This window comes from Myotis lucifugus, unplaced genomic scaffold, assembly GCF_000147115.1.
Source record: "Myotis lucifugus unplaced genomic scaffold, Myoluc2.0 scaffold_197, whole genome shotgun sequence".
Taxonomy (NCBI): domain Eukaryota; kingdom Metazoa; phylum Chordata; class Mammalia; order Chiroptera; family Vespertilionidae; genus Myotis; species Myotis lucifugus.
This window is the reverse complement of record NW_005871245.1, coordinates 2,106,514-2,131,344: the sequence shown is the minus strand read 5'-3', so window position 1 is coordinate 2,131,344 and position 24,831 is coordinate 2,106,514. Positions and strand designations below refer to the sequence as shown.

The 24,831-nt window shown below is 50.1% G+C and overlaps 1 pseudogene; it reads right to left on the bottom strand.

Moving 5' to 3' along the window:
- Positions 1 to 15,095: 15,095 nt before the first annotated feature.
- LOC102419115 lies at positions 15,096 to 15,505 on the bottom strand (annotated as a pseudogene).
- Positions 15,506 to 24,831: the final 9,326 nt, after the last annotated feature.

Here is a 24,831-nt window from a genome sequence, read left to right as displayed (position 1 = left end):
TTGGTTTGGTTTTAGTAAAGAAGGCAGCTTCTCTTTCAGCTTTATTCCACCATCACCACCAGGCATCCTTTCTGTGTGGGCTTTTGTTGGCTTCTGGCTGCCCTGCAGTCACATCCCCTTTCTCTTTAGGGAGAAGCCCCCACTGTGTGAATCTTTGGACATCACAGCCCCACTGCCGACTACTGAAGCTGGGAGGGACCACAGACCCCTCCTCCCACACTCTCGCAGATAGGACAGGGCACCCAACCTGGGCTCTGCCAAGTGGGTGCTTCAGCCCAGGGCTTTGAATCTTGAGTGAGTGATGCAAAGGCAGGAGGGTTTAGAATTTGCTCAGAAAGGTGGCCTTTGGTAGCAGCGATCAATGTGGTGTCTGATGGTGACTGTCGTGTCCAGGTGTCATGCAGTGGGTTTGGTCTGTCCATTGCTGTCACTTTCTTTGCTCCTGCCCTTTGTGTGAGCCAGGTCTCTGGGCTTTGTGACCATCCTCAGAGCTCCCCAATATCTTCTTTCTCTTCATCAGTCAGCCACAGTCAGATTCTATTGCTGCCCTCAAGACTTCTTGTTACCGCCTGCCTCTACCACCAGACATTGTCATTATCACCATTCCCATCAGTCCCAAGATCCAACATCCACCAACTAGCCCCACAATCCTCACCATCATCTTCCATGTCACCATAGTTGTTACCTCAAGCACCGACAGCTTTAACCATCAGGCTCTCAAACTGTATTTGTCAGGGATTAGGGCAGGAAACAGAAACCCCCCTTGGTCTTTTTAGCAGGAAGGTATTCAATATCGGACAATTGTTGGAGAGGCTCAGTGAGCCACGCTTCCAGGAATGACTCCTAGAACTCTACACAACTGACCCACCAAGAGAGCCACTACCTCTGGAGCTGGGCTGTGAATTCAAGAAGCTTCAATCCAGGGGTCAGGGAGCTGCATTTAAGAAGCTGCTTTCACCACTGCCACGGCCTCTGGGCCATCTGGAAGCTGGAGAGAATGCCGGACACCTGACACCAGAGAGCTGCTGCACAAACACCTCCTGTTCTTGCAGCCTTGCTAGCGGGCAGAAACAGCCGGAAGGGGGCAGGAAAAAGATGAAATAAATTTAAAAAACAATAATAGCAACAACCACCAACACTTACATAGTGCTTATATGTGGCAGGTACTGTCCTATCGTGTCCCTATTTTATAAATGAAGCACAGAAACGACTGAGTCTCACTTTAGCTCCCAGTCTTCCTGCGTGAATCTAATTTGCCTGTTCCACGTGCAAACGCTGCGAGGGAGGGAACTGTATTTGTTGGCTTTCCAACCTTCCCATCTAGGAGGGTGGAATGGAGGCCGAGAGCCCGGCCACAGGGTCATCGCTGCCGCTGTCACCTCTCCATCAGTGCTAGGATCTGCCACCAGCATTAGCCATCACCTTAACCACCACCAAGTCAATTACCAGTCCCGTCGCCTCCTCCACCGACATCAAGATCTGACAGAGCTGTCATCTTTCCATCACTTGACAACGTCACCATCCATGTCATTACCACCACTGCCGTGATTATCCCCATTACCTCCAGCCCCAGCGGCAGGGCGGTGTCAGGTGACCAATGAAGTCACTTCCTTGCCTTGGCTCCCCCGGAGCTAATTGCTTAATGAGATGGTTGTAGCTCTGAGCTATTCGTTACACTGCACAACTAGGAAATCTTCCCAGGCTTTTGCAAGCCCGGAATGGTTCCTACATGGGAGGGGTCTTCAGCTGTGAGTGTGAGTGAGAAGGTCCAAGACAGGCCTCATCCATCCCCCTGCTTTTGTGGTGGAGAAAAGCAACATGGTGTAGTACAGTACAGAGGGCTGCTAGCCAGCTTAGGTCAGCTCAGACAAGTGGCTTCACCTGGGTCTCGGTTTCTTCTTCTGTAAAGTGGGAACTACATATAAGAACTATCTTATACAGCAGTGGTTCTCAACCTTGGCTGCACATTAGAATCACCTGGGAATCTTTTTAAAATCCTGATTTCTGGGCCTCATCCTCCGGAAATTCTGTTTCTTTGTTATGGGGGGGGGGCCCCACCATTAGTAAACAAAGAAACAGAATTTCTGGAGGATGGGGCCCGGAAATCAGGATTTTAAAAAAGATTCCCAGGTGATTCTAATGTGCAGCCAAGGTTGAGAACCACTGGTATAGAGGAATGTGGGGATGAACGGTAATGTAAATAAAGAAGCTGCTACAGTTCTCAGTGCCCAGGAGCCTCTCAAATGGAAGTCGCTAATATCTTTTATTTTATAAAACGCTTATACAGGGTGGTGTAAAAGTAGGTCTACAGTTATGACTACACAAAACACAGATAATTCTTGTATTATTATTTATTAATTATTGTACTATTTTCCATACAACAACTGTAAATCTATTTCTGTCCCACCCTGTTTAGTGCTCACGTTGTGCCAGGCATTATTCTGAGCACTTTACACTTTTCAGTTCATCAACTGGCACTTCATGAGATAAGGGATAGGTACCCATGTTACAGATGAGGAAACAGGGGCACAGAGAGGTTAAGGAGCTTACCTAAGGTTGCACAGCTGGTTAGTGACGAAGCTGGGATTTTAACACAGGGCGTCTAGCTGAAGTCTGAGCGAGAAGTGGTCGGACTTGGGATGGACAGGGTAGAGCCAACAGGACATACATATGGATTGGCTGAGACAGGGAGAGATGCCACATAGATAAGGCCTGTGAATCGAACTCCTGGCTTTTATATGATTATTTGATTACTTTCTGTTTGAAGAGTCCTTGGTGAGTCTGTGTTTGTTTTTTTTTTAAAACTTTTTGTTGTTGTTAATCCTCACCCGAGGATATTTTTCCATTTATTTATATTTATTTTTAAATTTAAATTCTTTATTGTTTAAAGTATTACATATGTCTCCTTTTCCCCCCATTGACCTCTCCCTGGTCCATTTAATTTTAGCGAGAGTGGAAGGGAGGAGGAGAGACAGAGAGAAACATTGATGTGTCTCACACTGATTGGTTGCTTCCTGCACTCGCCCTGACCAGGGCGGGGAATGGTGCCCTTGACCGGAATCGAACCCTGAATGCTTTAATCTGAGGGCCAGTGCTCTATCCACTGAGCCAAACCGGCTAGGGTGGTTGGTCTGTTTTTGCTCACTGCACTTAGTAGAGTGCCCTGCACACTGTAGCTGCTTTGTGAATGTTTGTTGAGTGACTGGATGAAAGACAGGTGGCACTTGGTAGAACTTGGCCCCTGGTCTTCCAGCTCCATGCCCAGTGCCTTTTCTTTCCTGCCAGGTTTTTGGTGAGGATCAGAAGAGATAGGGGTTGTACAAGGGGTTTGCAAGTAGCAAAATGGAGCCCACAGATTGGTCATTACCGAATAGCAGCTCAATAAACTCAACTCAGAGTCAGCGTAGCCTCTGGCCTGCTCTGCCTGCAAGGTGGACACCCGGCCAAGCCGGCCTGGCACATCCTCCCCTGGGGAGCAACCCTCCCCGCCAGAGTCCAAGCTTGGAATAGCTGTGCGTAACCGGGGGCCCATGTGCCTCAGTTGGTGCCCTTCAGAACCTAGGGGCCTGAGCCAGCCCCTCACCCCTCAGGTGATGCAAAGCAGATGTGAAGGGACTAGGACTCCATGAAGGTCCCTTTCGCTTTCCTGGCAGCTTGGCAGGCCTCACTCCAGGGGGACTCCTTTGGCAGAGCTCTCCTTCCCCTGGGCCAGCGTCGTGGGGAAGGAGTCAGCTGGATGCTGACTTCCTGGGACCTTCACCCTGCCTCATCGGTGCCCTGGGGCCAGTGCCTGCCCTGCCCTGAGGTCCAGGGTCTCCATCCCAGGCATTGGGGGTGAGAGTTATCCTTGGTGCTGCTGTGCAGGTTTGTTGAGGTTGAATTGGGGCCTCTTGTGATGCTCTCTCCTGGCCCCTCTACATTTTTCTCTCCCAGCCCTTAACCCAGTTCCTAACTCTGTTTATTTGTATGATTAACTACTTGATGTCTGCTCTCTGGGTGCAGGGACAGTGTCAGGAGATGCCCAGGGCCTGACACTGTGCTGGTTTGTCCAGGAGGCACTCAGGAAATGCCCAATGAATAAATGACAGCACTCTGTAAAGTATAAACAAGGGTGATGGACATGCTGAACTGTGACAAGTGTACAATAACTGGAGTCCGCCAGCGCATGACTGTGGCTGGGTGGGGTGTAATCTGAACAGCCTCCTCCCCACTCTGTCCCACCCCACCCCTAACCCCAGGACTTGGTAAGATTGAAAATAACAATAATAACAGCAGCTGTTTCACCCATACTACCTCATTTTAATCTGCACAACAAAATCACAAGGTACTGGCATTATTCCCATCGTAGAGATTTGCAAATCGAGGTTCAGGGAGTTCAAGGAATTTACCCATCTATAATAATAAAAGAGTAATATGCAATCAGACCAGATGACCTTCTGGGCGAAGCGGCGGTGGCGGCAGGGGCCGAGCCCCTTGCACGAATTCTGTGCATCAGGCCTCTAGTAGTTAATAAATGGTGGGGCTGGGACTCAAACCCAGATTTATCTGAGGTCATGATCCTTCAGATGGTTAGCAAGGACACTCTCCTGCTCTTCTCCTCACCTTTAAACTTTTAAATCTTCCCCCATATTCATCTTGCCTTCTTCAGACTCCCTGCTCCATCCTCGGCTACTTTCAGCAGGGTCCTCTCAGAGCCTCAGCGTATCCATCTGTAAAATGGACACACTAATCTCTGTCCATTTTGTATCAAAGGTCCATGAGGATGCTCTCTGTACATGGTCAAGGGCTGGGTCAGGTGAGGCAGAGGTAGCGGAAGACACTGCAGGGATCTGCCCAAGGCCACCTGAGGCGGAGTGAGTGTGAGTGTGTGAATGTGAGGGTGTGGGTGAGTGTGAGTGTAGACCCGTCTCCAGGAAACTCTTGGAGGTCAAGAAAAGTTTCCTCTGCTTCCCATGTTAAGGCTTCCAGTTTATTAAATAAAAAAAGTAAAAAGTGTAGCATAATACATGTTATATTTTAAATGTTTACACTTAACAAACGAATGCTTTTAATACACACAAACACAATGCAATATAATTGCGCTATTCACAAGATAATTACAGGATTTATAGAAAATATTAATTCATGCTGCACTGTGGGAGGTGTGGTCGGGTAATGAGACACAAGTTTCAAGTTGTCTAACGAGCGGCTCTGTGCTTGTGTCCATTGCGCACCTTTGTCACTACGCGTTGTATCCGCATTTGGGCATCCCAGTGGCCTGTCAGACCCTGCGCCATCTGGCTCCCTCCTTCCAGCCCCCGACCCCCCAAGTTTCTTCACTGCTCCTTGAACCACAGCAGGCACAGTCTTGCCCCAGGGCATTTGCACGTGCCTTCCCCTTTGCCTGGACACTCCTCCCTCAGATATCCTCATGGCTGACTCCTACCACATCTCTGGTCTCCTTGCACCATCCTATTTAAAATTGCAAACCATTCCCACCTTCCCTATTTCCCTTTCTATCTTTAATTTTTTAGCCCTGGGACTTTTCAGTATCTCATACACCACACACATACACACACACAAACTCACACACTATATTGGTTTATTTGCGGCATCCCCAGGGCTTCCAACAGCTGAAACACAGGAGCTGCTTAATAAACATTCGTTGGAGGAAAGGATGAATGACTGGTGTCCAAGTCTCCATCCTGTACCCTCCGTGTGAGGCCCATCCCAGTTCTTTGACCTGGCTCCATGCATTGTAGGATGAAGCTCCTTCATCTCATGGGGGTCGGATGCTTGGACCCCAAGGAGTCTCCTGATGCTGCCATCTCCGAGGTGCTGACTTAAACCCGCTGGATGCCGTGGTCCCCCCAGCACTGGGTCTCAGACCATTTCCCACTTGGATTCTGGGGCCCTGATACTGGCCCCTGGTGGTCATCCTCCTGAAGTTCATCTAGTGGTGGGGAGACCTCAGAGTTACTGTGTGCCAGGCCCTGTCTCGTTCCATTCTTATTCCCGTTTTGTGGATGAGGAATCGGAGGCATAGGCGAGGGAGGGGTTGTTTCCAATGGCTCACTTGATGGCTTCCCTGCAAACCTCCCTTACTCCCTCTACGTTCCTCATTGAGGCTTAGAATTTGTGTGCACACCATGCAGGCCCTCCTCTCCAGGCACTAGCTCATGTGGCCTCTACCTGGAGTGTCTTTCCCCTACCTTCCTTCATAGTTCTCAGCTCTGCTGCCTCATCCCTCCCCAGGAAGCCTGCCATGAGGCCCTTTGGGCTCCCACAGCTCCTGTCGTTCCCTCTGGCAAAGCACCGAGAGGAGATGAGGGTGGCAGGGTGGGGGGACAGGAACCACTTTTGCCCTCCGTCAATCTGCCTTACGAGGCTGTCAGCACCTTCAGGGCAGGGACTAATTTGTTTTCAAAACCTTGTATTATTCATTGAGTTATTAGTTCACTCATGAATGTTTATTGGGACCTATTCTGTGTTCTGAGATCAAGTTAGAGCTCTGGAGACACACAGTGAAGAAGACAGACTAGGCCGCTGCTCTCAGGAAGCCCGCAGTCTTAGTGGGAGACTGGCACCTGACAAGTAAGTCAGGCCAGACAAACGGTGATTGGCGCTGTGGAGGGGATTAATGGGATCAAGACAGAGGATTACAGGAGCTACCAGTGCCCCATATAGGGTCTGGCCCCCAAAACATACTGGAATAGAGCTGAAAGGTCCCAAGGCCAACTGATGTTCAGAGCAGGGCCACCTGCCTCACTGTCCCTCTCCTGTTCAGCGAGAAGCCCTTCTGGTAAACTTCCTAGCTGTGTGGCCTTCGGAAAACTCCTTCACCTCTCTGTGCCTCCGTTTCCTCATCTGTAAAAGGGTATTAAGTGGTACCTACCTTTCAAGGCTGTTCCAAGAATTAGACATGCTAACGTCCTAAAAAGGGCTGAGCACTGAGCCTGGAGTACAGTCAGTGCTCAATCAATGGGAAGGGAAAGATGAGGATGAAGAGGCTGAAGACCAGGAATGTTGGAAAAGTGTTGGCTTGGCTCCCTCTGAACCTTGAACACAGGGGCTCTGCTCAGCCTGGGTGGGCAGTTTCAGCAATGGCCACAAGGTGACGCCTGAATCCCAGTTATCAGGGAGTCAGCAATTCTTAGCTGATGAAACTGTTTGGGGGCCAGAGAAGCAGAGGGACTCCTGTAGCTTGGGATGAGTTGGGGTTGGGGTGGGGACTTGAGGCTCCTTGAAATCCAGCCTCTCTCTCCCTTTGGTTTTCTCTTGGAGTTTCCCTGTTCGTTTCCAGGCACACCCGCCTTTCCCTTCAACTCCCCCAGCATCTGTGCCAAGGCTCCTGCTAAGTAAGACCTGCTTTTTTTTTTTTTTTTAAATATATTTTAGTGATTTTTTACAGAGAGGAAGGGAGAGGGATAGAGAGTTAGTTAGAAACATCAATGAGAGAGAAACATCAATCAGCTGCCTCCTGCACACCCCCTACTGGGGATGTGCCTGCAACCCAGGTACATGCCCTTGACCGGAATCAAACTTGGGACCTTTCAGTCCGCAGGCCGACGCTCTATCCACTGAGCCAAACCGGTCAGAGCAAGTCCTGCTTCTTGTCCACTCGATGAGGGGCCCCTCAGCCACCTCCTCTTTCCCTTCTCATTCATGAGCCAGGCAGGGAGAATGAACCAACACTTCCTGTGGGCCTGGCAGGGTGCAGAGCCAGAGGAAATGACCCTGTTCCTGTATGTAGCATCCTGGAGGTGGTGGTGGAGGTGGGGGGAGGGCGGGGGGAGGTAGGACTAGAAACTAAAAGGGAAATGGAAGACATGCAATAGTTACTTAAGACTTCCTTCCCATCTGTATGTTCAACACACACGAAATATTACCCTCATTTCACAGATGTGGAAACTGAGGCCCAGGAGTGTTATATCCCATGTAGACCCACCCGGCTTCCTGTTCCGACCTTTCACCAGCAGTGAGGTGTGGTTCAAATTAATGATATTCATAAATTCATTCAACCGAGCTCTGCAGATCCAGAGAGAAGCAGAGCTGCCCCTGCCCCGGGAGCTGGCAGCCTGGAGGAAGAGGCTGGCAGGGCAGCTTGTCCTTGAAACCTGTGCTGGGCACAGTGGGAACCCAGAGAATGCTTTTGCTGGTGCAACCTGACAGGTGGGGGGCAGGAAGGGAAGGAAGGTGTGACTTTGTACATTTCTTGGGAACCAAGAACCTGCTCAAGTATAATTTTTAAAAAGAAAAACTCTTGGGCCCTAACCGGTTTGGCTCAGTGGATAGAGCATCGGCCTGGGGACTGAAGGGTCCCAGGTTTGATTCTGGTCAAGGGCACGTACCTTGATTGCGGGCTCGATCCCCAGTAGGGGGCGTACAGGAGGCAGCTGATCCTGACCGATGTTTCTCTCTCATCAATGTTTCTAACTTTCTATCCCTCTCCCTTTCTCTCTGTAAAAATCAGTAAAAAATATTTTTAAGGAAGGTAAAATCTTGGCCCTCATACAAATAAAAAGTAAACACATGTCAAAGATTTTCTTGAGCTCATTCACTGACAAGGAGCCAGCAAGATGCTGAAAATAGTTCAAATGAGAATCAGACTGCAGGTGTTTACATTCTCTACTGGACAAAATTCCTTTGCACGGCTGTGAACAGTAACCACTTGCATTGTAATCTGTTTTGAACAAGCTACCTCTATTCCTATGGTATTATAAAGTCAGTCAAAGGTAATCAATCTTACGCACCTTTAAAGAATCAAATCATCATCAGCGGACGCCTAGCGGGGAAAGCCCTCCTCTGAAGGGAAAAGCAGGAATCTCTTTTTCCTTTTCCAAGGCTTTGCTATGTTTTCTGGACTGACCCTCTGGAATAAGTCAGGTAAATGCTGTTCCCGGAGAGAGACTCCTCCCGCATCCTTGTGACAGGCTCCCGGCTCCAGTAGGAGCGGGCCAGTCAGTGCCCGCCAGCAGGTGGCGCTGAGGCAAACCTCATCAGGGGCTGGGAGCTGAGGGGTAGCTCCCAATTTTCGACCATTGCCAGCCTCTAGGAGTTAGGTTTTATGATTTCACAATTTCTTTTTAAAAAAAATATATTTCATTGATTTTTTTTTTTACAGAGAGGAAGAGAGAGGGATAGAGAATTAGAAACATCGATGAGAGAGACACATCGATCAGCTGCTTCCTGCACACCCCCTACTGAGGATGTGCCTGCAACCAAGGTACATGCCCTTGACCAGAATCGAACCTGGGGACCTGCTCTACCCACTGAACCAAACCGGTTAGGGCTGGTTTCACAATTTCACAGTGCCGTTTCCCCGAATGGTTTCACCTGGAGCCATGAATTCAGTCATTCACCGATTCAATCCCATCAATCATGTCCCTGAGAGTCTCCAGGCAGATTTATGAGTGTCAAAACATCAGTCCTTGTCTTTGTTTGCCTGGCTTTGCTGCCAGACTCAGCCTAAATTCTGAAATCTCAGGGTCTCGCTCCATCCCTGCCCTGACTACCAGTGTGTCACTGGAAAATTCACCTCATCAGAGGTTGAATAAAGGCATTACTCCTATAATCTCCTTATTTTTTAAAATTTTATTTTTATTGATTTTAGAGAGGAAGGAAGAGGGAGAGAGAAACATCAACGATGAGATAGAATCATCAATTGGCTGGCTCCTGCATGCCCTGCCTCCCACTGGGGATGGAGCCCACAACCTGGGCATGTGCCCTGAGCGGGAATTGAACCATGACCTCCTGGTTCATAGGTCTACACTGAGCCATGCCGGGTTGGGCTATAATTTCATTATTCCTATTTTCCAGGTGGGAAAGCAGACTCCTCTTCTGGGGCTATCTTGGCTGCACCCTGACAATGCTGAGGCCAGAGCATGGCTGGTACCACCCAGACCTCGTCCTTTCTCTGGCCTTCCTATCAGCTCACACTCACAGAGGCCTGCAGCAGAAAAACCACCTCCCCAGCTCTTCCCAGGTCTAAAAGTTCTCCAGAATGTAGTGGGAATAACTACAAGCTCAGTCCCACCCCAACTCAGTAGTCAAGGTTCTCTGGAGTGACCTCACTTCCCTATTCAGCTGAGACCCCTGCTCTGGGATGGGGACAGCTGGCCCAGGGATGGGGAGGGGCAGGCAGGGTCCTGAAAGCCGTCGTGATGGTAAGGTCTGTGCTGGGACACAAGAGTGATGGTGGGGGCTGTAGTGTGGGGCCACCCAAGGGTGCATTTATCCCACTAGGGACTGGGCAGAGGTCCCCAGGAGGGTCCTACCCTGGCTTCTTGGCACTCCTCTGCATGCTGAGCCCAGGATTGTGGGAGAAAATCTTCCTCCCATCATGGGACGTGGGGAGTGAGGTTGGGTGAGGGTCCCTGCCCCCACACCATGACTATAACATCAGGAGCACAGAGGTCACCACAATGCTGTTGCCAAGCCCATCAGAAATTTCCCCAAAGAGGAACCTTTGAGAGAAAGGAGTGGGACTATTTAGGAGGTGGACCCTGGGGGTAAAGATCTCTGAGCACCTTGGGCCTGCAGGCAGTGAGATGTGGTGGGGATGAAGTAGAGAGGGTAGAGTGAGAAGCATGTGGAAAAGTAGAAGGCAGAAAAGAGAAGAAGCAGCAGGAGCCCTCAGAGGCCTGCCTTTCCCTGAGGGACATGGCAAGCCCAGACAGGCCAGGAGCAGTCCCCACGCTATGAGCACACCCGGAGTCTCCCTTCCTTTCCCGGGAAGCATGCAGTCTGACTCAGCATTGCGGGACGGCTTGTACCGAAGGCCTGGACTTCTTGTTCTAAGAAATTGGGACACCCCTGAGCCACTCCTTTAGGACGGGTCCCTGGGTGTCTTGTGAAGGCAATATTTCACGTCCTCAGAGGTGCTCCGAGAAACTGCTGAAGCTTCTGATTTGGGGAAGGCTGTGCAGCTGAGACGGGGTCCCCTCTGTGGTCTAGACCAGATTTTCTGGTTTCTTCCTCTACTAGGAAAACTAACCATGATGGCTTCCGTTGGATGGATAGGCACTCTGGGATGCTTGGACCTACCTCAGGAAAAAAAGAAGGTGGACCTTTGACGATCCCTGTGCTGGGCTCTCAGAAATCCTGGTATTTTGAATATCAGGGGAGTTGTGACTTTATTTTGGCTCTCAGGACGATGAAGCCGGACATACCCTAAAAGGACATGGAAGTTAGCAGCTCTTTCCAAGGATTTGGGATCCCTGCCCTCAACAGCCAGAGGAGCCCCCCTCCCCCTTATCTCCTATACAGGAGAAGGTGGGGGCGTCTGCATGGCTGTCTTTGGTGCCTGAGGTCCCTTGAGGCGAGTCTGAGCCACACCGTCTTATCCTGTCATCCCTTTTGTGACTTCTTTCTGCAGATATTCCAAGTCCAGCATATCCTCATCCTCAGTTGTGTGAGTTACCTATTGCTAGGCCACTGACTACCCCCAAACGTAGCCACAATAAACGTGTATTCTCTCACACAGCTTCTGTGGCTCAGAATCCAGGAGCAGCTCAGCTGGTGGTTCTGACTCAGGGTTTCTCATGAAGTGTGGTCGACATGTCACTCACAGAGAGATGGCTGGCAGGAAGCTTTAATTCCTCGCATCATGGGCCTCTCCAGAGGGCTGCGTGTGTATCCTCACAACATGGCGGCTGGCTTCTCCATCCAGGAGAGTGAGGCTGGATATAGTCTTGAAAATCACATACCATCTCTCCTGTCATATCCTGTTGGTCACCCAGGTTAGCCCTATTTAATGTGGGAGGGGCCTATATATATAAGGACCTGACCAATAGGAGGTGGGGGTTTCTGGGGACAGTGGAGGCTGGCTACCACACCAGCCTTCAGAGAAATCTTCAGAAATATGAACCTCATACCCTGAGGTTTCCCTGTCTCACAGCCTTTGGCATCTCATGATTTCCTCAGGAAACTGACTAGATGCACCCATTTCGTAGGGACAGTCCAGTCTGGGATCATAGAGACAACCTCAAACCCACTAACTCTGACCCCATCTCACTCTGCCAGCCTTTAGCAGTTAAGGTGCCTTTGGAAGCCAGGGACTGAAGCTGATTCAGTCAAAAGTAGAATATATTGGAAGATTGCCAGAGTTTGTCACAGGATGGAGAGAAGCTGAAGAGGCAGGATCCAGGAAGGGCGGGGACCAGGCAACCCTGTAGAGCATTAACAGCGGGTTTGTGGCCTATCACTATGGAGCACAGCCATCAGTGGACTTAATACTAAAGCCCTCTGCCTCTGCTCCAATTTCCTGGCAGAGAGAATCTGATTGGTCCAATTGGAGTCAGGTGCCCACCCCTGGTCCAATCAGCAACAAGTGGGGAAGGGGGGCAGGTCCTAGAGCCAATAATATTGCTGAGGGCCAAGAGACTCTCTAAGAGATATCTATTCAGGGAAGAGGATGGTTCTATGCAGCAGTAAAGTAACTGAAATATTAGAGAGCTCCAAGATCACATTGCATCCCCTTCATTCTAGAATCTCCCTGGGACTTTGAGAAGCTCCTCACTTATTCTTTCCTCTTGCTTATTCTTCCCCATTGAATACTCTGCCTGGAGTCTTGCACCAGCTTATGGGCTTCAAAGTCACTTCAAAATGTGGTTCAAAGGCTACCTACTTCAGAATCGTCTGGAAGCTGGTTAGAAATCCAGGTTATAGGGATTGGGGCTGGGACTCTGTATTTAAACCCACTCCACAGGTGATCCTAATGCACAGCAAAGGGTGAGAAGCACCACCTTAGAGGGCTTCAGATGGAGCCTCATCCCAGCTGGCATGAGCCCCACAAGATGGTAGAACTCTCTGGGAGGCCACTTCTTCACCCCCATCCCCTCCACCATCTCCTGACCATTTATTTGATCTTGTCCCAGCACTTTCTGGAGATTCTCATGCCCCTCTCCTAGCAGGAGTACTGCCCCGTGGGACACGCACCTTTTGTTCTGACCCTCAGCCTAGTCCATTTCCCTCCCCCACACCTTCATGTTCCTTCTGTTCTGATTCTCTCCAATACTCTTTTAAATTTAATTTTACCATTTAAAAACCTTTTATATTTACATAAATAATCTGAAATACTTTCTTGAAGTTAGGTGATAAATAACCAAATAAAGGAAAGAATTTCAATTATCCCTAGGGTGTTATTAGTCCCTGTGCAGATGGGCCTAATGAGCATTGCACTAGGATGTCTAATTATCCCTAATGAGCTTCCAAAATTCATGGGGCATGAGAGGGTGAGGTTGATTGTTACCCAAATGACTCAGTGAATCAAGTCTCCTGGTATCTACACCCATCCATGTTGACTCTTGGCTTGACCATGTGACATGCTTTGGCCAGTGGAGTATTGGCAACCATGACACAAACAGAGATGTGATGAGTGCTGTGCTTTGAGACTTCCTCTTGGAACTCTCATGGAACCACCATGTGAGGAAACCTAGCTTGGACGATCTTCCTAGAAGATGAAGGACTTCATGGAGAGGGAGGCCTAGCCATCCTCACCGTCCCAGCTGAACCCAGCCCTCTGCTATTCCTCTAACTGAATGCAGCTGCACAAACAAGCCCTGGAAAAACCAGCATAAGAATGCAACCAACCCACAGAATTATAAGAAATAATAAGTCATTGTTTTAAGTCCTAAATTTTGGGTGTTTTGTTATGCAGCAAGAGTCAACTGATACATAGGGTCATACTACTAACCACAGAACAGTATTTCTGTGCCACTAATTCCACCTGATACTCTGTAGCAGTGGTTCTCAACCTTCCTAATGCCGCGACCCTTTAATACAGTTTCTCATGTTGTGGTGACCCCCAACCATAAAATTATTTTCGTTGCTACTTCATAACTGTAATTTTGCTACTGTTATGAATCATAATGTAAATATCTGATATGCAGGATGTATTTTCATTGTTACAAATTGAACATAATTAAAGCATAGTGATTAATCACAAAAACAATACGTAATTATGTATGTGTTTTCCGATGGTCTTAGGTGACCCCTGTGAAAGGGTCGTTCGACCCCCAAAGGGGTCGCGACCCACAGGTTGAGAACCGCTGCTCTGTAGCCTCACAGAGATCTACAGTAGGGGAGCAACCCCAAACACAGTGATTTAAAGAAGGTTGTTTCTTTTTCTTGAATTAAGAGGTCAGAAGTAGGTGATTCAGGGCCGGTGGGACAACTCTGCCCACCCTCCAAATGGCTCTGGATCCAAGCTCCAGCTCTTGCTATCTTCCCACCAGTTAGAAGGGAGAAGAGTGAAGGGAGGGCATGTCCATTCCTTTTAAGGGCCAATCCTGAATGTAGCACACATCACTTCCATTTACATTCCCTTGGCTTGAACTTGGGCACATGGCTTCACCTACTTGGAAAGGAAATATAGTTTCTAGCTAGGCAGCATGTGCCAGCTAAAATATTGCAGTTTTTTTTTATATTTAAGAAAGAAGAAACTAAATATTTGAGAATAATCGCAATCCATGCCACAATCTACCTCCTTGGTAAGTACTCTTATCAATAAATATGAGTGTTCCATAGACTAATGTACCAATTGGTTAGGATGCTTTGGGCTGCAAATAACAATACTCAACTACAAGTTGTCTAAGAGTTGGAAGTTTTACTATCTTCACACTTGATTTTTGCCAAAAGGAGATTATTATGAACTTAGGAGGTCTTGAGGTAGACATTTTAAAATTGATACTCCTTTCTTCCTTCTGCCTTCCCATCTTCTGGGTCAAGGGTCCTTTCTTCATGTCTAGTAGATGGCTACAGTGGCTCCAAGCATCATATCCACAGATAAAAATAACAACAGCTACCATGTATCAGGTGCTCACCAGGTGCCAGAACTGTCTAAACATTTTTGGTGAATTCACTCATTTGATCTTCACAACAACCCTATGAGGAAGGTACCATGATTATTTTAATTTTGCAGATGAGGAACATGAGGCAGAAAGATCAAGTAACTTGCTCAAGATCGCACAGCTAATCAGAGGCAGGTTCACACTTTTAACCCTGATATTCTGAACCCTCCCCTCCCACCTCTTCTTATTTATTTATTTATTTATTTATTTATTTATATTTTTTAGTTATAGTTAGGTCTTTATTTTAAAATCTCATCTGCCAACTTAGTGTTTTCCACCAACATGGGGAGCAGAAGTCTTCACAATCTTTTGCTTAGGTGTTGCCTTTGTGAGAGCCTTAGGAGCAGCCATTGCTGTCTTTTGAGATGCTTGCTTAGCCTTTTTTGCTTCCTGAGCAGCCTTGATAACTTGTTCTTGCTGAGCTTTCCTAACTGCAGGTTTCTGGTTCCTCTTGGCCATTATATCAGCAAGATGTGCACCAGTGATGGCCCTCTGGAATCTGACTGCACCTTCCGACTGTACCTTTTGGTGCTTTCTTCTGTAGAGGACAGCCCAGTTTATCTGCCCAGGATTCCTCTTGGAAAGGAATACCGATTCCCGTGGGTCCCGGCATAGCGCTTCCCGTGTCCGGGACGGAACTTGTACCCACTGAAACCACACAGCTCTACCTTCATGGCTGTGGCCGCCTGCTCGGCCGATCTACCACCGACAGAACCTCAGGAAGGAAAGCTGAGGCAGGGCTTGGCCTAACTCCCCATCTCCATTTATTAGAGAGGGAAGACCTTCCCAACAGCCCCCAGGAGATTGCCCACTCTGCCTCATTGGCCAGAACAAGGTCTACCTGCCCCAACCCAATCACAGTGGAGGGGAGTGGAAACACATAATTATCTGTGACCCATCATAATGCCCCCTACCTCCACCCTCTCACCTGAACAAAACAGACTTCTTTTAGCCTAGGAAGCTGGGGCAAACTGTCCTGAAGGCTATGGGGGAACCCAGGCCTAGCTGGCGGTTCCCAGCTCACTGGGATTGACATAAGGGTGGCTCAAACCCCACCTCTCACCCTCCATCAGACTCCTGCTATTTCTCAGGCTTACAATCGTGTGGCTCTGGTTTCCTGCTTCTGCTGAATTCTAGCAGCTGTTCCCTTTAGTTTTATCTTGGAATTGACTCAAACGTAGGATGCATTTCTTCTCCCAAGAAACCGTGACTAGCAGGCTGCTCTCGGAGCAGAATTTCACTGGAGACGTGCGAGTCTGAAAGGGATAGCGCTGCTCAGCACACAACTGAGAGTGGCACTGGGGCAGCCCTGTGCTGTGGCCACCAGGTGGCCCTCATCCATCCTTCACCGCCCGCCCCCCCTCCTCCCCCTGCCGCCCACGCAGGACTGCCTGCTCCCCTCCGCTGGCTCTACTCCACCTTCCCTCCTTCCTCACAGCTTCCCCGCCACCTCGTCGCCCCCATGGGCTTCGGGTGCTCCCTCCTGACACCAACAGTTTTTTTTAAAAAATATATTTTATTGATTTTTTACAGAGAAGAAGGGAGAGGGACAGAGAGTTAGAAACATCGATGAGAGAGAAACATCGATCAGCTGCCTCCTGCACACCCCCCACTGGGGATGTGCCCGCAACCAAGGTACATGCCCTTGACCGGAATCAAACCTGGGACCCTTGAGTCCGCAGGCCGACACTCTATCCACTGAGCCAAACCAGTCAGGGCGACACCAACAGTTTGAGCAGTTTGGCCCTTCCCAGCCTCTCCCCCGAAACTGCTACCAGGCTGCCTCTGCAGGGCCAAACCCAGCAAGGGCCTCAGAACAAAAGGGCCTCAGAACAAGTCTTTCGCTTAACAATGCAGGGTCTGCTCTCCTGAGAGGGAAGCGGGTTATAAACACCAACGCCTCCCTCTGGACTCCGCCAGGTGCATTGGAAATCGAGGTTTCAGAATCAGCTGACTTCCAAGAGGGCCTCCCTCCCGGTGCCTGGACTGCGAGGCACCCTCAGTTCACAGTGAAGGGCATGGTCACTTTTCCAGGATCTGAGGAGATGAAATCAACTGCATTAAAAGATACTGTCTTCCTGGAGTTTTATAAACGCCCGTCCCCCAAACTGGTGCCTCTGGACCCCTTCAGGGGTCACCCCTCCTGGCCAGCCGGTTCTCAGCCTCAGAGGCTCAAAACCCTCCCAGATTCCTTTTAGGAGCCTGGGAATGAGGGGTGTGTGGGAGGAGGGAAGGAGGAAGGCGGCAGCCGGCTGGGCGCTGTGTGGAGCCAAGGGCTGTGAGAACGTGAGAATGTGAGAACCCTGCGTCAGGGCGGGGCGGCCTCAGGGCTGAGAACAGGAATGTCTCTTGTGCTACTTTCCATTGTGTGCTGCTCACACAACAGCCCGTCCCCACGGTTGCTCTGGGAGCAGGGAAAATGCTCTCCCTCCCCCGTCACTCATTTGGTTCAATTCCAGGTCAGAAAGAAAGGCAACAGCTGCAAGAAATCAGCAGAAGCGGGATGGTGGCCATAAGAACACTGGCAGAAATCTCCAGGAGGCCTTTGTATAGCCACTGTCTCACACACTCCATTTCGGGTGGAGATGGCAGTCGGGGACTGGGTTACGGTTTGCCTGCCAGGATTCTCAAACTGTGGTCCCTAGCCACCCGCATGGGCAGCATCTGGAAACTTGTGAGAATGCAATTTCTTTTTTATTTTCTTTAGGATTTTTTAAATTGATTTTTTTTTTTTTTTTTTTTTTAGAGAGTGGAAGGTAGAGGGAGAAAGAAACAGTGAAAGAAACAGCAATGTGAGAGCGAAGCATCAATTGGCTGCTTCCTACATGCCCCCTACTGGGGATCAAGGCCTGACCTGGAATCCAACCTGCAACCTTTCGGTGCGCAGGGTGACCCTCAAGCAGTGCACAACACCGGCCAGGCAAGAATGCGATTTCTTTTTTAAAAATATATATATTTTTATTGATTTTAGAGAGGAAGGGAGAGGGAGAGAGAAATAGAAACATCAACGATGAGAGAGAATCATTGATTGGCTGCCTCCTGCACATTCCCCACTGGGGATCAAGCCCGCAACCTGGGCATGTGCCCTTGACTGGAATCAAATCTGGGACCCTTCAGTCCACAGGCTGACGCTCTATCCACTGAGCCAAACCAGCTGCTAGGGCAAGAATGCAGTTTCTTGACCCCACCACGGACCTACCTCATCAAGCTTGCAGGGTGGGGCCCTGACATCTGTGTTTTAAGAAGCTCCCCAGGTGACCCTTGGCAAACACCTGGAGTCTGAGAAGTGCTGCTCAGAGCTAGCAGGAGGCTGATTTGTTCAGGTGTTGTGTAACTAGGCTGTTCCATTTATTCCCTCTCTGCTCGCTATTCATTTAGGGGCAGGTGTGGGATCCTGTTCTGGTCAAGGAGGCAGTAGTGGCTTTTTGGAAAGACACCCCCCCCCCCCATAAAACAAGGAGAAGCCTTGCCCTGCTGTTTTGCCTTTGGATGCTGTCAGAGGTCACGAAGCCGAGGGGTTGTAGGTGGGGGCTTAGTCAGGCTGCTGGGGTGTGCATCCCAGGGGAGAGGGCAAAGGGAATAATGGGACAAAATAATGATAGTAATCGCTGCTGACACTTCTCAAGGGCTTGCCATATGCCCGGTGCTGTTCTGCTCACTTAGCATATTTGCCCTCATAACAGCTCTATGAGGTAGGCCCTGTTGTCCTCACTTTATACGAGAAAAGTGAGGTACAGAAAAGTCTAAATGAATTGTCCAAAGTCACACAACTAATATATGGAGGCCAGGATGCAGACATAGGCCGTCGTGCATGGCTTCAAGGTCACGGTGGGGATCTTGGCATTTTCCTTAGGGCAATGGAAGCTGTTGAAAGGATCTAACCAGGAGGTAGCAGCTCCGATTCACCATTTATTTATTTGTTTGTTTATTTCAGAGCGGAAGGGAGAGGGAGATAGAAACATCAATGATGAGAGAGAATTCTTGATTGGCTGCCTCCTGTACACCCCTTACCCGGGACTGGGCACAATACAGCGTGTGCCCTTGACCAGAATCGAACCCGGGACCCTTCAGTCCACAGGGCGACGCTTTATCCACTGAGCTAAACCGGCTAGGGCTCTGATTCACCTTTTAAAATTCACTAAAATGCTTTGCTTATAAAATTCTCTGGGTGGCTGGGGACAAGCCAGACACACTTGCACAACCTGTTCTTCAGCCTCTTTCGCTTGTCTCTGAGACGTCACCACCGTGAGCAAACCCAGAGGCTTGGGTGACTGTTTGGGACCAGGGTGACTCAGGTGCTGACAGGGCGGGAGAACCACTAGTCCCAGTCACCCTCTGGAAGTAGGGGACAGAGAAAAAAAGCACCAAATACTATGATATTAGTTAAATTGAAGAATAGAAAGATGGCCCAGCCGGTGTGGCTCAGTGGTTGACCTACGAACCAGGAAGTCATGGATTGATTCCCGGTCAGGGCACATGCCCAGGTTGTGGGCTCGATCCCCAGTGTGGGGCATGCAGGAGGCAGCCGATTAATGATTCTTTCTCATCATTGATGTTTCTATCTCTCTCTCCCTCTCCCTTCCTCTCTGAAATCAATAAAAACATATTTTATTTTAAAGAAAGATAATCTTTGAAGAGTGGGATTGTTGGTGATTTTTTAACCTGAATTTTTACATTTTCTGACAGTTGTTCATTAAAGACGAATTTTATTATGTGCAAAGAAGAGTCCTCAGCCCCCTGTGGGGTGGTTGGCCTCTGCTGCTTTAGCTGAAATAGTCCTAATGGTGGCTGACGCTTCGAAATTGTTGACAGCGCGCCAGCCCCTTTCTCCATGCTGTACGTGATGTGTATTAACGTACTGAATCCTCACTGTCTTGGTCAGGGTCAGGAAGCTGAGGAGTGGCAGGCTGGAGTCCAGGCTCTCACCTGTACGCTATTCTGCGTTTCTGGAAATTGTTTCCACGTCCCCTGTGGATGAGAGGCCCGTGTTCTCTCGCTGCCTCCGCAGTGAAAATGGCCTCCATTCTGTGCTGTGCAGGCTCACGCAGTGGGCGTGAGGGGGCTGGGGAGGAAATACAGGAGACAGAACAGGAATGTCCAGCAGTTGTTTGAGTTCTTGGGAGCCCAGGCAAAGCTCATTCTCCCTGTGGGTGTCGGCCCACAGGACCAGCAGCCTCGACCCAGGCTCCTGGGTGGAAACGGTGGCTATTTGAGGGCTGTAGACATCTGGGCATTGGCTTCAATCCCAGCTCTGCCACGTGGCAGGTGTGAGACCTTGAAAGGGCCTTGCTTTTGTGAGTCTCACTTTCTTCTTTGGTAAAATGAAGATCTGGGCAGTTGTTTGTGTCAAATGGCTCTGAGCACAGTGCCTGGCACATGGTAAGCACTTATTAAGTAATGGTTATGTCCTGGCCGGTGGCTCAGTTGGAGCATCGTCCCATACACCAAAAGGTTGTGGGTTTGATCCCTGGTCAAGGCAGGTACTGAAGGCAGCTGATGTTTCTCTCTCTCATTGATATTTCTCTCTCTCCCTCCTTCTCTCTTTACAATCAGTAAAAACATATCATTGGGTGAGGATTAAATAATGGTTATTACCATCCTATATAATAAAAGCCTAATATGCAAATTGTTCGACTGGGAGTTCAACTGGGAGTTCAACCAGGAGTTCGACTGCTTGCTATGATGTGAGCTGACCACCAGGGGGTGGAATGGAACAGGGCAGGTGTTGGCGACGTGGCGCTGGCAGCGGGCAGCAGTGGAAGCGCTGCTGGCCCTGATGGGCCCCGACAAGAGTGGGACCCCGGTGGGATGGTGGAGCAGGTGAGCCGGTGGTGCTAGGCCAAGGCATGTGCATGTGGGGGGGGGGGTAGGGGTCAGGGGGGATTGGGAGGTGAGGGGGTAGGGGGTGGGGGGCTGAGGGGGGCAGGGAGCCTGGCCCCTATCGATTGCCCCGCAGGCTGGTGAGGGGGCGATGCCAGGCCACAGCAGGGTGCCAGCCAGGGCTGCGGGGCTGCAAGCCTGGGGTCGCAGGCTGGGGCCTGATCCCCACAGGCCACCCCAAGGGACCCCACCCATACATGAATTCATGCACCAGGCTTCTAGTTATTATTGATAAACATTTATGGAGCATCTAGTTTGTGCCCAGCATTGTGCCAACAGCAGACCCTGCCCCCAGGTGCCAGAACCCAGCAATTACACCTCCAGGCTCCAAACACCACAGACAGAATTCAGCAGAAGCAAGAAGCCCAAGCCTGAAATCCCTAGCGTGTCCAGAGGCACAAGATGGGGTTTGAGCAAAACTTCCCTCAGTCTCATGGGACACCCCTGCTGACACCTGGTTTCTACCCTTCCTCCAGGCTGGCAGAGGCTCTGTCAAGGTTTTGGGGGGCATTGTATCCAGGTCTTGGGGGTGTAAATTGTGTCTGGTCTGAACTAAGTATGGTTTCCCTCCTCTCTTTTGTCAGCAAAGAGCTTGCTGAGAGTCGGTTAGGGAGTAAGAGGCAAGGCTAATCTTCCAGTCTGTGTGTTTTCGGGGTAGGTGTGTGACCCCATCAAGGCACATACGATCACAGGATTGTTAGAAGAATGAAATTCATGGTTATGTATAAAGTGCTTAGAACGGTGACTGGAGGCAGTAAGTACACAAGTGATGTTAGCTGATTTGATCTTTTACTTTCGTCACCCTGTCTGTCTGTCTCAGCTACTTTGGACATACTTTCTGTGCCTAAATCATCCTATATAATAAAGATGTAATATGCAAATGATCGTTACGCCTGAAGTCTAACGACCGACCACGTCACAACTGGATCAGCAGGAGCGAGCTACAAGCCGGTGGCCAAGAGCTACAGGAGGGGGCAGGGCAGCAAGCTATGGGGGGAGGGAGGGGGCAGCAGGTGGAGAGCTACAGGAGGGCGGCAGCGAGCTACTGGCGCACGGATCTGTGTGCAGGGCTACTAGTCATTTATAAACAAATAAAAATCTACATGTTCCCTCCTTCCTTGCAGAATATCTAGCCATATAACCAAGTCCTGGCCAGTGGGATGTAAGTGGAAGTGGTGAGTGCAACTTGGACGAATTACCCTTAAATGGAGGACTCGTGCTCCTCCCTTCCCTCGTTCCTGCTCCACAAAATACCAGCATGATGGCTGGACCCAGAGCAGCCATTTTGGACCAAGAAGCCAAAGCTGAATGTGGAGGATTTGTTAACAGGATAGACAATGTCTATGTCCTTAAGGACTGTGGTGCCACCATACCAGCCGGGACTGCGTTCCTAGACATTCATATGAGGGATGTAATCTTCTATCCTGTGGAGACCCCTGTTCTTTTGGATATCCATCGCTCATAGCTGAAATGGTGCCAAACTAGCACGGGAACAGAACTTGGATTTGGACCCAGGCTTGCCTGGCCCTGAGGCATTCCACCAGCGTAGGTGGCAGGCTCCCCGGATGAGAATCATAGGGTGGGGAGCGTGGATAAACTGTGTATTTGAGTCCCACCTCAGCTCTGCTGCTTTAGGCTCTCCAGCGCTGGGGCCTGAGCAGCTCTATTTTAAGCAAGCTGCCCACACAGAGGTTCTGATGTACACTCAAGTGAAAACGGTGTGCTATTCTACTTCCTCTAATAAGTCGTAAGAAGATCAGGGGTCCATTCTGATCCGTTGGGTGGAACTGAAGGCAAGTAGAGCTCAGGGTCCCAGTAGGGGATTCTGGGGCTGGGGAAGGCTTGTGGGCAGAGGTCCAGGCCCAGGGCCCCAGCTAATCTGTATCCCTTCCTGAGGCAGGCGCTGTGCAGCCCTCTCCCAGGAGGCAGCCCTGTCACCCGGGTCCCGGATGGTGTGAGGACCAGCTGCCTGCCCTCGCACATGGCAGTTGCTCCAAAGCTGGAATTGTTCGAGGCCCCGAGTGTCTATGGCATATTGAGATGCCCTTATGGAGCCTGGGACAAGCCCCAGGAGGCAAGGCTCCGCTCAGGAGCCAGGATTTTGGAGCAAAGCTGTGTCTCATTCTGCAAGCCACTGTTCTCCTTTAGAGAAACAGCTCATTGCTTTCATAAGCTGCTGGGCCCTGGGGAGACGGCAAGCCTGACGCGAGGCACCTGGGACCATGTGATGAGAGCTGAGTGCTGTCTGACCTTGCCACAAAGGCAGGTCTGCCCAGCAGCATCTGTCGTCAAGGGGAGCAGGCACACGTGGGAGAGGGACTGGGTCCAGGCATGTCCTGAAGCCCAAGCGGCTGCTGAGCACGCAGCTCATTCCCCGGAGTCCCTCTCAGGCTGCCCCTCCCTCCACCTGCTCCTCAGGGGCAGGTCCCTAGCACCAGTTGCCCAAGGATTGAAGACTCTAGTCTGTGCTATGCAAAGAGCTCGGGGACACTCGGGTCTCTGGCTGAGGCTGGAGGCAGCACCCTGGCCCCCCTGCCATGTTTGCCCTTGACATTGGCGAGTATGAGAATGACCTTGGGGGCAATGGAATGTGGGGAATGAATGGTAAGCAGTCTCAACTGAGTGTCAGCTGTTTGGGAAAGTGCTGGCCTGGAGGCCCTGGCCCTGTGCCCCACCTCAACCTCATCCCGTGGGAGGTTGAGTTCAGGCACAGCCCCTCCTTAGGGACAGGGAGCCATTGGTTGGCTTGCCAGTTGCCAGGTAACCCAGGATGAGCCTCGGAGGTCATTTCTCAGACAATTCTGAGCTCTCTCCACAGCCTGTTAGCAGATGGTTCTGCAAGCAGCCAGCCCCAGCCAGAGATCGATTGCTGTGACGCCGCTGCCCGTTTCCGGCAGCGGCAGTGACGAGAACCCGTTCCATTTTGCACAGAAGGAGAAGCAGCCTGAGGTCAGCTCTGGGCAGTGGCTGGTGGCCTTGCCATGCGAGCAGGAGGGCCATGGAAGGAGGGAGACTGGAGGTGGTGACAAGGAGGTGGTATGTGGTTAGACTCTCAGAACGGGCCCAGATTGTGAGAGAGTGCTTGTGCCAAGTGGCTGGCCATCAGAGAGCATTCTTTTTTTTTTTTTTAATTTTTTTATTGCTTAAAGTATTACAAAGGGTATTACATATGTGTCCTTTTTTTTCCCCCCGCCCTTGACAATCCCCTGGCCTCCCTTACCCCCCAGTGTCTTATGTCCATTGCTTATGCTTATATGCATGCATACAAGTCCTTCGGTTGATCTCTTACCCTCCTCCCTCCTGCCCCCCAACGCTCCCCGGCCTTCCCGCTGCAGTTTGACAATCTGAGGCAGCTCTGCCTCTGTATCTACAGAGAGCATTCTTTGAAAGGCAATGTTAACAGTCAGGGGACACCATGGGCGTCACTACTTTCTTCCCCTCTCTGGTTTCAGGACCTGGACAAAATTCAAGAAACTATCTCAGCCTCAGCTGAGCCTAGCCTTTGATGTTTCTAATTGCAACGAGTCTTTGATTTGAGGACAAGAGACCCCAGGCTTTTCCCTGCCCCATTATCATGATCTAAGATAATACTAAGCCACGTTTGGCCATTATTCCCTGGGAACAGAATCGGTCATAACTTGGTTGTGACTCTTACTAGTGTGAGGCAGCTACAGAGGTGACACACCAGCATGACTTTCCTGTCTTATTGGAGGTACAAAGAGCTTCAACTTTCTAATAGAAACGTTAAACAGCAAGCCAGCATTTTTTTTCTCAGGACAAGGACAAATTCCTGTAAGAATTTTGCAAACCTCACATGTTCTCCTTCCCCTTGTTGCAGTATGTATAATTTATCTTCTGGTAGAACTTGCTTGATAGTCACAGCTTATTAATTCCATCTGCTTCCCAAGAGGAGGACAAATTGTTGCATGGTGATGTCCTGGGTTCTGAGAGTCTCCCACAAGCCGCAGATGCTCAAGAACCGAATCAATGGGCCCAGGAACAGTGGCCAGGGAGGCAGGCGGAGCCTCTGCCTGGCCTCTCAGCATGAATATGCCCCACCTCAGCCAGCCTGGCCACCATCACCTCTGAGTGGCCAAAACTGTCTCTCTGAGGCTCAGTC